The 10152-nt window shown below is 35.2% G+C and overlaps 1 long non-coding RNA gene across 1 annotated transcript; it reads left to right on the top strand.

Moving 5' to 3' along the window:
• Nucleotides 1-1794: 1794 nt before the first annotated feature.
• LOC129274926 (uncharacterized) lies at nt 1795-8808 on the top strand. The gene is made up of 4 exons (XR_008585955.2): nt 1795-2018; nt 3734-3995; nt 4489-4771; nt 5507-8808. It is a non-coding gene; the product is annotated as an uncharacterized LOC129274926 (long non-coding RNA).
• The last annotated feature ends 1344 nt before the right edge of the window (nt 8809-10152 follow it).

Raw genomic sequence — 10152 nt, 5'->3', positions numbered from 1 at the left:
AACGCGATGTCTATGGAAATAATGTGTATCAAAATCTGAACAAAGTCATCGGTGTGTTGTTATCGTTTCCCTCTTGGAAGGCTGCTATTGATAGGGTTTTCGGCAAACTTAAACTGATAAAGAATAATTATAGGATAAACCCAAAGCAAGAGAGTTTATTTGGATTTCTTCTCACTAAACTGACATTCTAAAAGATGTGGACGCAGCAAGCAGCTCAGATGATCTTTGAAAGGACATGCTCAAACTGCATGCCAAGACCATGAAGACGAAGGCCAATTGTGATAAATGCAGAGGCAGCTGAACTTGGCAAGAAATTCATGGCTGAGTTCTGCAATGTAAGTAAACTGCCACGTCCTTTAACTGTTTAATGTAAAAATACAAATGTTATTTCTACATGAAGTAAATATAAATTAAGTACTTCCACCCTAGACGCTGATGATATAGATTTATCGGTGCAACAAATTCAAGATTCAAGATACGTGACTAATATAAAAAAAAAAAAACATCCATATACGTTAATTGCATTGACGCCATCAATGGCGACAATGTATTGTTGTTGTTCCGTATTCCTATTCCGCAATCTTCTTCTTCTTTTGCCAAAAACCCCATTCACTTAACACATAGAGTTTGTTAACTCTGCCCAGGCCACGTCCCTCATCCAAATTCATCCAATTTTGGCAGGCATTGTCTCCAGCATACCTAGTTGTGCACCTTATATTTCATTTTCCAAAATCACTCATGCATGACCGTGAAGGCGCCATTTTTTAAATTTCAAGTCCATTTGCATACCATTCCTAATCCCGTCCAAACTCCCGTATCCTGCATGCTACAGACTTCTAACAAATTCCTATAGATAGTCAAAGAGTTGCTCCATCATCTGCGATGCATAACCTGACCTTTTAAAATCTTCATACCCTAAATTCAAATCCGAATTAGCCTTTCTTCAAAAATTCATATTTATTGAAATGTTAAGTCAAAAAATCGTAAAATGGCCATAACTTTCTTGTTTTTATTCATTTTGAGATCATATTTTTTAGGAATCGATTACGGTACCAAATCATACACACCAGTCAGTTTTTACGCATCACTGATCATTCGTTATTGAAAGAGCGCCCTCTAAAGTTTCAAAAAAGCTTAAGGTGTTCAAAATATGCCCTTTCATGCCATTTGGAGAAAAATATACCCTACCACTGACGATATATCTGAAAAAATTCTCCCGAAAATCAGCAAAGTATGCAAAAATGCACTATAATGCCAGCACAACTTCAACTTGCTCTTATTTCCTTATTATTGAAGCTTATTCTTTCTAACTTGGCAGATATGATGTACATGAACATCATACCAGACAGAGAGACATATGATATTTACGCGTGCCCAAGTTTCGCACTGATTGTTATAAGTGTAGTCCAATCGTATCTTCAATATTTGAATGGAATAAGCTTGATAATTCAATTAGAACAGCTCCTTCTGTCATTTCATTAAAGAGAATGTTTAAAAGAACTTGTAATTTATAAATAACTTGCGGAACATCCACTGTTGTACTTATTTTGTGTTAGCATGACCTTGATGATTTGGTGTACATTATCAGTATTTTTAAGATGTCCTTCTCAGTTAATTTGATTTATTGATATTTTATTTTACGTCAAACGAGTGCCCGTCTGCGTTTTGTTTGCTGCTAAGTTTGTAAATGTTTCGTTTTACATTCAAATCCTTATGTGAATCTTAATGCTGTAACATTCTGTACATACATTATGCATTTTGTATTATGTTAATTGTTATTCAGGGCCCCATGCACGGCTGTTTCACAGTGAAAATAAGCTTAGCGCCCCCTTGCGGCCCAAGTGCGCATATGCATGTAACTTTGTTGTGCCGTAATCTCTGCTGGGGCGATGAAAAAATCTTCGGTGAATGTTGTGGCATCTGGCGCTGACACGACCAACTCTCTCTGTCTATCCCCAACAGTTTATTTATTTCGCAAGAATTCCGTGGAGGAAACATTTTTTTCCATGTTTGAAGTCGTAAGTATGGCAATGTGATAATACGTTTTCTGTTTTTCTCCATTTTGTCATGATGTTTGCGTTTGCATAATCCAATGTAAACTCGCGAATCTGGCCCTAATTATGGAACTTTTTAAAGTCCAAAATTTAAAAAGTCCGGTTTGTCAGCATTTCGTATTTATTGTAGTTTTGTTTTCAAAGTACTTAAGATTCATCTGGCGTAATTTTTCGTTGGACCCATCAGTAGAATTTATTTTAGGTTGATTTTTCGGTACAGCACATTCTGCTTGTGTAGGACGTGCGCGCCACTACCCCGGGTGAAGCCGGGCAGGGCCGGGTCGCGGGCCGCCTGGCTGTGTGGTCAGACACCGCTCATGTACACAGCAGCTCAGCTGCGCTTCGTGAGCTGAGGCTGAGCTAACCCAGGGAACTCCCGCCCGCGCAGCGGGCGGGCCGGAGCTCGCTGGGTTAAGGCTGAGCTAGCTGAGTGAGACCGAGTGCATTCGCTGTCCATGACCATGTAATGATTTTGCTGCATGCTGCTGAGTGCTAACTTTGACTCGTGAAAAAGGGTTTTTCACGGTCTGTAGAGCTAGGTCTAGACTCTAATTTTCACAATCATGACAACACTTGCAATGTTTTTTTTTTTGTTTTTTTTTTTGGGGGGGGGGGGTTTGCATACAAATTTACAATGTTACTTGTATCTGTGATACTGATAGGGCTACATTGACTACACCGCTAGTGACTAGATTCAAGGTCAGCAGTGCTAGTAGTACTAGTACTAGTAGGCCCTATAGATTCTAGATTTTTTAATTAATTTTTTAGGGTGGGGTAGATTCTGCTTGAGGTTTTTTCAGATATATGGGGGGGGGGGATTGCATTAAAAATATGCTGTACTGCATAGAGTCTATATGGTGGGGCCAGGGGATCGGGATTGGGTCTGAAATGAAGGATTTTGTACGAGGAAGTTTATTTATTCCTTCTTTGGTTTTCTCAATCTTTTAATAATCAATACCACGCATTGCTACATTTATTCACAACAATTTACTGTATCGTACTATGCACACAGAGGTCAGGTAAATTCTAATTTTCTATTATATCAGACCAAAATATACATTTATTATTATAGTTCATACAAAATTATATGATAGTTGTCTCTGCACTCGCTTCTTTGGTGGCATTTCTTGATTACTAAATTTCATCATAAGATGACTTTCATCTTTCAAAGGTCCTTTCGTCTTTAATATAACATGTCTTCTGTGTGCACGTTTTGTACAGGGAAGATTAGCATAAATTCTATTCGTCTTTTTTATCATCATGATAGTTGTTCTCTGGTGAAACAGGTAGTAAAATAATTGTGACTGGTACTGTAGCTTTTTCTTCTTTTGTTGATTTGAGTGGTGATAAGTCATATTTGACCAATGTCACCAACATAATCTAAAAAATCTCACTTCTCACATAATGACATTATTACCAACTAGTCTCAAAAATTGAAGAAAAAATATGTATGTTACATCAGAGGTTAAATCTAAATCATGCCTATATTACATCAGATAAAAGAAACATCTTAAACAACTGCCAGCTATTTTACTTTTTATATATAAAATTATTTTAAAAAATTATATCACACAATTTTCAGTAATAATCTACACATCTGTGACGTTACAAAATAGAATAATTAGAAATTTATATCTCCAACATCCTGACTTCTACATTTAATCTTCTTCATTTGTCAGTTGCTTGGCGATGGGATGAGTCATTTTCTGAAGCAATGAGATGGAAGGAACCTTCAGAGCATCCAACAAACAAGGATTTCTGTGAGGCATTGTGTTTTCCACATTGCAGACCTCTGTATCACCAACTTAAATGAGCCTCCACCTGTCCACCATGATCTCCCCCAAACTTAATCCACACCTCTTCTTCAGGAATTGCCCCATCGTGAGTTGTGAGAAATCCATTCCTCTGGAAAGATGATGGAACATGAACATACATGTATTGGTAGGTTTTGATGATTTCTGCCAATTAATAGCTTTGGCTATTAAAAAAAAGGCTGGCCTCCCTCAACATTTTTCAAGATATTTCTATTACTCTTTTTCGTTTGAGTCTACTGGTAATGCAAAATTTAAGGCCACATTTGTGACAATTGGCACAGTTTAAAAAAAAATAATACAATTATGCAAGTGCATATCAGATCAAAATTTGTTCAAAAACTTGTTTTAGTACAAATCAAATGCTTTATTCTGTCTCCAGCAAAGATTTATGATTGTATATATTATTCTCACTTTTGCTGAATTGAATCATGAATCTGGTGGCAGATTATAGTATCTATTGTCATTTAAAGGTTTGAATGATCATGAATAATCCTTGGTGGCCATGTCCCTGAGATGAATTTATTGATTTCATGTTCTTTATGATCATTAAAACTATTCAAAATAAAGCAATATTCCGGTGCTAACTTTTCTTTCTATTTCTGTTGTCTAACCACCTCCAGTCTGTGACTCTGCTATGGACCTAGCGAATCACTGTCGACTGTCCATGGTTCAAGTGAGGATTGGCAAACCTGGTCATTTCTTGATTACCTACAGAATGCAACTGCACCATGCAAAATCTTATGCAGTGATGGAGACACTACCTTTGACTGTGTGAAGATCAGACAATGCAATTCCCATTGGTCAGCCCCCCACCCCAAGGAGCCATTCACTGCCAGAGATCTTGAGCCAGGTCTTCAGTGGTTATCCATGGATAAGAAGAACGGAGACAATAAAGATAGTGAGGTCAGTATGACATTAATTCTCAGTGAAATTTACCTATTCATCTGTCTGTACTGTGACCAATTAAGGTGCCCATCATTCATCATGGCCAACGTCTTTGCTGCATCTCGTTATGTAAATCTCTTTGAATGACTAACAAGAAGAAGCTTTCTTCACATGTATAAGCTGTAAAACATATATACATAAGATAACAATTTTAATTTCATATTTTGATGGCCATTCACTAGAAGATTTTTCCCCCCGCAATTCAAATTTGGTGCATTTAAAATTCATCTGCCACTATACAGGTTGAAATAAAATACCCCCACTCACTTGCATGTACACATAGGGGTCATGGCTCGCCAAAATTTTCACCACAAAGAAAAGGGGATAAAAAAGGAAAGGAAAGTAAAAGGGGTGAAACATATTACTTTCTGAATATTGTGTCAATTGCTATCACAGTTACTATTATTTAAAATGTAAAAAATAGTCAATATGGAAGAAAATGTTTGAAGATGAGAAATCAAACTATCAAAGTGATTTGGATATCATAAGGAAGGGGATATATATTTTTCCAACTATAAGTAGATCAACATCTATACTTGTAAACCATTCTTAAAAATAAAATTCATGTTTTATCAATATTTCAAAGAAATAAACGAGTAGTATATTGCATTTGTACAGGCGATGAGCTTTGAATTAAGATAATTCTCTCATTTAATTCGCAGTGCTAAGAATTTGCGTTACTTACTGTTCCAGGTATCTTGTTGATTTCCGCGTGACCATCTTCCTGACGCTTCTTCCAAACAATGAAACTGGAGGCTCTTTCCACGAATCTTGGAATATGTACAATTGAATGTATAGCTGCTTCAAGTGTGATTCCAGCTTTTTCAAGAGCTTCTTGACGTTCTACTTCTACTGGCCTTTATTGTAGTTAACATGTCCTGTTAATATTTTTAGGAGGCCAGTTTTGCCACAAACACAGTAAACCTTAAGTTCACATATAGTTAAAAAACAGGGATTACTTGTAACATCATCTAGGAAAAAGTTCTTGCTACAAATTGGACATGGCGAAACTTTTCATTCATTATGTCTTCAGTATTTACTGAGGTACTCACTACAAAAGGAAGTTGGGGTCAAAAGGTCAAGGTTTTGTTCAACTTGGTCACATTCCTTTATTTCTGCATCAATTATGTTCACACTTACTACATCTGATCCTTGGGTAATACTACATGTACTTTCATTAGGATAATGGGTCAAAGGCCTAATGTTAATAATCAACTGAAAATTACTTAGTCAGGAAAAGTGGCTTATTGGATTCCCTATCTTTTGCTCATAATAATTTTTTTTTTCAAATTTAATATTTCTCCATCAAATCTGACAAATTCATTATTTTTTTTATCAATAATTATTAAACGATGTCAGTAATAAGAGTTTTAATAAACATGTGCAGTATATGTACCAACATCCATGTGCAGAATATTTGCTGGAAGGGTACATGCTACAGAGAAATTTTAAAGTGTGCAACCATAGGATACAGGAAAAAAAGTTCTTGCAGTCTTTGATGTACTTTTAAAGATCAAGATAGAATTCACCCAAAACATCTATTAGGCGTTAGTAGCCGAAAATATCCTAGATTAGTTCAGCACTATTCATCTGGAAGAAGAGACGAGTCAAAGCATTTTAAACAATTTTAAAAGTTGCCTGCGCTATAATTGTTTTAATTGTCAATTGATATGCAGTTAGAATTGATCAAATTCTGAATGCAAGCTGACAAATTATTTTAGAAGGAGGGTATTAACATGAATGTATTTCAATACAAGTAAGATGTCTCTGGCCATCTTGCCTGCATTAATATGCAATCCAATATGATCGCATTTCAGAAGTTCGGTATGGAAATGGGTGGATAATGGAAAAAGTATTTGTAGAGTTAAATGGCACTAATTGAATAATATTAAATTCAATTATTAACCAAAAACAAACTTCTGGAATGTCTCTACAGTTATTATTCATGACATGTCTAATCATACTAGACTAGTAGAAAAATGTCAGCCAATACAATATTCAAATTTTCAATTTTTTTTAGTTCCAATAATTTAGATATATTTCACTTCAAACTTTAATTCAAAGACTACAGGCATCACTTTTTATACGCCCGTCTTGACGGGTGTATTATGGTATCACGCTCGGTGTCCGTCCGTCCGTTAACTTTTCCTTGTAAACGCGATAACTTCAGTTTAACTTAAAGGGGAATCCAGCCTTGCCCATAAAATGTTGTGTTGGGAAGGAGAAAAATAAAAGAAACAGAATGGTTAAAGTTTGAAAGAAATCGGATAAGCAATAAGAAAGTTATAGCTCCTTTAAAATTGAGATTACTAATACTATGTAGATTTCAAATTGGCAACTGAGTAAGTAAATTATGACAAGGGGCAAGGACAACTTTCCCATAGGCCATGTACTTTATTATCAGGGATTAGTGGTTTTTCTCCTAAGTACCCATTCCCCTGGGGCAGTAATCTAAATATAACCCAGGTAGTAGTATATTGTTTTATGTCCTCATGAAAGAAAAATATAATTTGAAATAAAACTGTTTGGAAAAATGAAATTCTAGCCATAATATGTATTGGAGTACATGGAAGAGTAGTCCTTGCCTTACATCACTATGACATCCAATATGCGGCCAATTTGAAGTCTCCATGGGTATCGTGATTACCAATATTTACAACTTTTAAAAATTCATAACTTTCTTGTTGTTTATCCAATATTGTTCAAACTTTCAGCTATCAACTTGTCTGATTTTTCTTTTCCTTATAAAAACAAGTTTTTATCTGGGTTGGATTCCCCTTTAATCTAGGCTCATATAATTTGGTGCCCGATACTAGCATGGATCCCAGGAAGCCTATAGATTTTGAGGTCAGAAGGTCAAAGGTGAAGTCACCATCTTCCACTTCTCTTGCTTGACCAATAACTCCATTTTCCATGTTACAGACGGGCATATTATGTGCCCGCCTTAGCAACACTCTTGTTCAATTTGAAGTGTATTGATTAAGAAGTTATAGCATGTATGTTAAATAGTAGGTTAAAAACAACTAAAATATGTATTATAATGACAATGTATTATATTGTGTCATGATATGAATTATGACTGTAAGGTTTACATTTCTAGTCAGTTAAAATTCAAAGAACAACGAGATGCAGATTATTTTTACAAATTCAACCATTTTGAAAATATAAAGGAATGAGCTACATGTGCATGTCATACCCAATCTTATCAATTACCAGTAGTCACTTATCTGATTTGTAATTTATATTTATAGTATTTTTAAGTCTTGTATCATTGCATGAAAAAATTTTATCCACGGGGTACTGAATTTGCCGGGCATGTGAAGGTGAAAGTCATTTTTCATTTTTTTTTTATAACATTGTTAAAATTAAATGTACACTGTAATTGATATGTATACAACGATAGATAACCAATTTTTGTGACTGTTTGAGTGGTAGATCACATAAAATTTGCAAATATTATATTTTAAAATGACTGATTATTTCATATTTATATTTATTCTTTTTTTGGAGGGGGTATATAATGCAGACCTGACAAGTGACCATGGTTTTCATTTAGGAGTTCAATCCCTTCTCCTTTCATCCATATTTTATAGCTTTTATAAAGTTACGAGGGTTTCATTGACCCTACAGACATGTAGAGTTTGAATTTTACCTCCTGGAATCTAATCCAAACACATAAAATGAGGAGTATCCATATCAGGTAATGGTAAATGATTATGTCTTAAACACATTTTTTTCCAAACACATATAAAGTATTCTAATCTTGGGCTATCATGAATTAAGTTTTAGGCTATTTATCCCATATTTCTCACATTAGTCCATAATTCATTTCCATATCGGTTGTTATACATGCTTATTAAAACATTTTATTGGAAGGTTTCATTCAAGTAAAATTATTGTCTTAATGTTTATTTATATATATATCTTTGTGCATGTAATGTCACTGGAGGGCAAATTTTCAAATGTGGTTCAATAAATAGATGAATGTGAATGAATCTCTATCTTTATCTAAACTTCCTTAAATATGTAGTAATTCACTGCAACTTTATTGTAAATTTTGAATAAAATTCGTTTATACAATCTTACTCTTTTTTATAAGCAAGGGATGACCTGCAATGACTACTCGAGACATCTAACATTCTGTTGTATAATCAAGGATAAAGGCACAAGGGTGAGGCACATGTACTTGTATGCTGCCCTTCCACGCTATATTTTGAGAATGACTCCTTGATTAGGCATCTTTATCCAAATGAAAGACCATTGTCATTAGTACGCCACCCCCTTCCTCAATTTTGCCTTCTCCAGTGCCCCATTGCATAAAAGTTAGTATTATGGTAACCTTGTTATCAAATGGTAACTACCATGTTAACACTAATCAAAGCTAATCAAGATCAAGGACTCCATACAAGTTGTATTTGCATGGTAAATCATAATGGTAACTCTTTATGCAATGGGGCCCAGGTATATTAAATCCTTGATCACTGACAACAAACAATTAATGAAACGGGACAAAGGCAGTATTGATGAAACTGAAAAACCAGAGTCAAAGGCAGGGTTGGAAGGGACACATCCCTCCCCCCCCCCCTCATTTTGAAAAAAATCTCAATTGAACATGCTACTAATATAACTATAGGCCTGTTTTAAAAATACTGGACCTGCCTCTTTTAGGAAATTGCATAGAAAATTGTCATCTGCACCCACTCAATTTTCAGTTTTGCTCTTTGCACCCTCTTGATTTTAAAAATACTGGACCTGCCTCTGAGATATTGTGGGGTTGGATCGGCTTGGGTATTTATGACGGTGGGGGGGGGGGGGGATAATATTTCACCTCCACAATTAGAAAAAACATAGTTTCCATTAAAAAATTTAACAAGTAAAGTTATTTTAAATAATCAGTGACATTAATACTAAAGGGGGGGGGGGGCTGTGGGGCTTTCTAAAACCATGTACAAAAACATAAAAATTACCATGTAAATATGATTATTGCATGGTCAGCCCCTGCTTTCATAACTATTCCGCGGCACCTAACACCACTTTCCAGAAGGGGGGGGGGGGGACTCCTCAAAAGTAAGATGGCCCACCCACCCACCCCCCCCCCCCACAATAAAAAAAAACACAAATTTTTTTTACATTTAAGTTATTGAAGTAAATCATAACAATCACAATATTTACAAATGATTAGCATGATGGAAAAGCATAAAATCATGAAATATTACAAATAAAAAAGGCAGATATAAGATTATAATCATCTATACGTTTTCAAGAGGGAAGCGCCGAGATAGAAAAAAAAAGACCGCTCTAACTAAATTTTTTTGAAAGACCCTTTTTTATTTTTTTTC

The sequence above is a fragment of the Lytechinus pictus genome, unplaced genomic scaffold, assembly GCF_037042905.1.
Source record: "Lytechinus pictus isolate F3 Inbred unplaced genomic scaffold, Lp3.0 scaffold_20, whole genome shotgun sequence".
NCBI lineage: Eukaryota > Metazoa > Echinodermata > Echinoidea > Temnopleuroida > Toxopneustidae > Lytechinus > Lytechinus pictus.
This window is presented reverse-complemented; position numbering and strand designations above follow the sequence as displayed.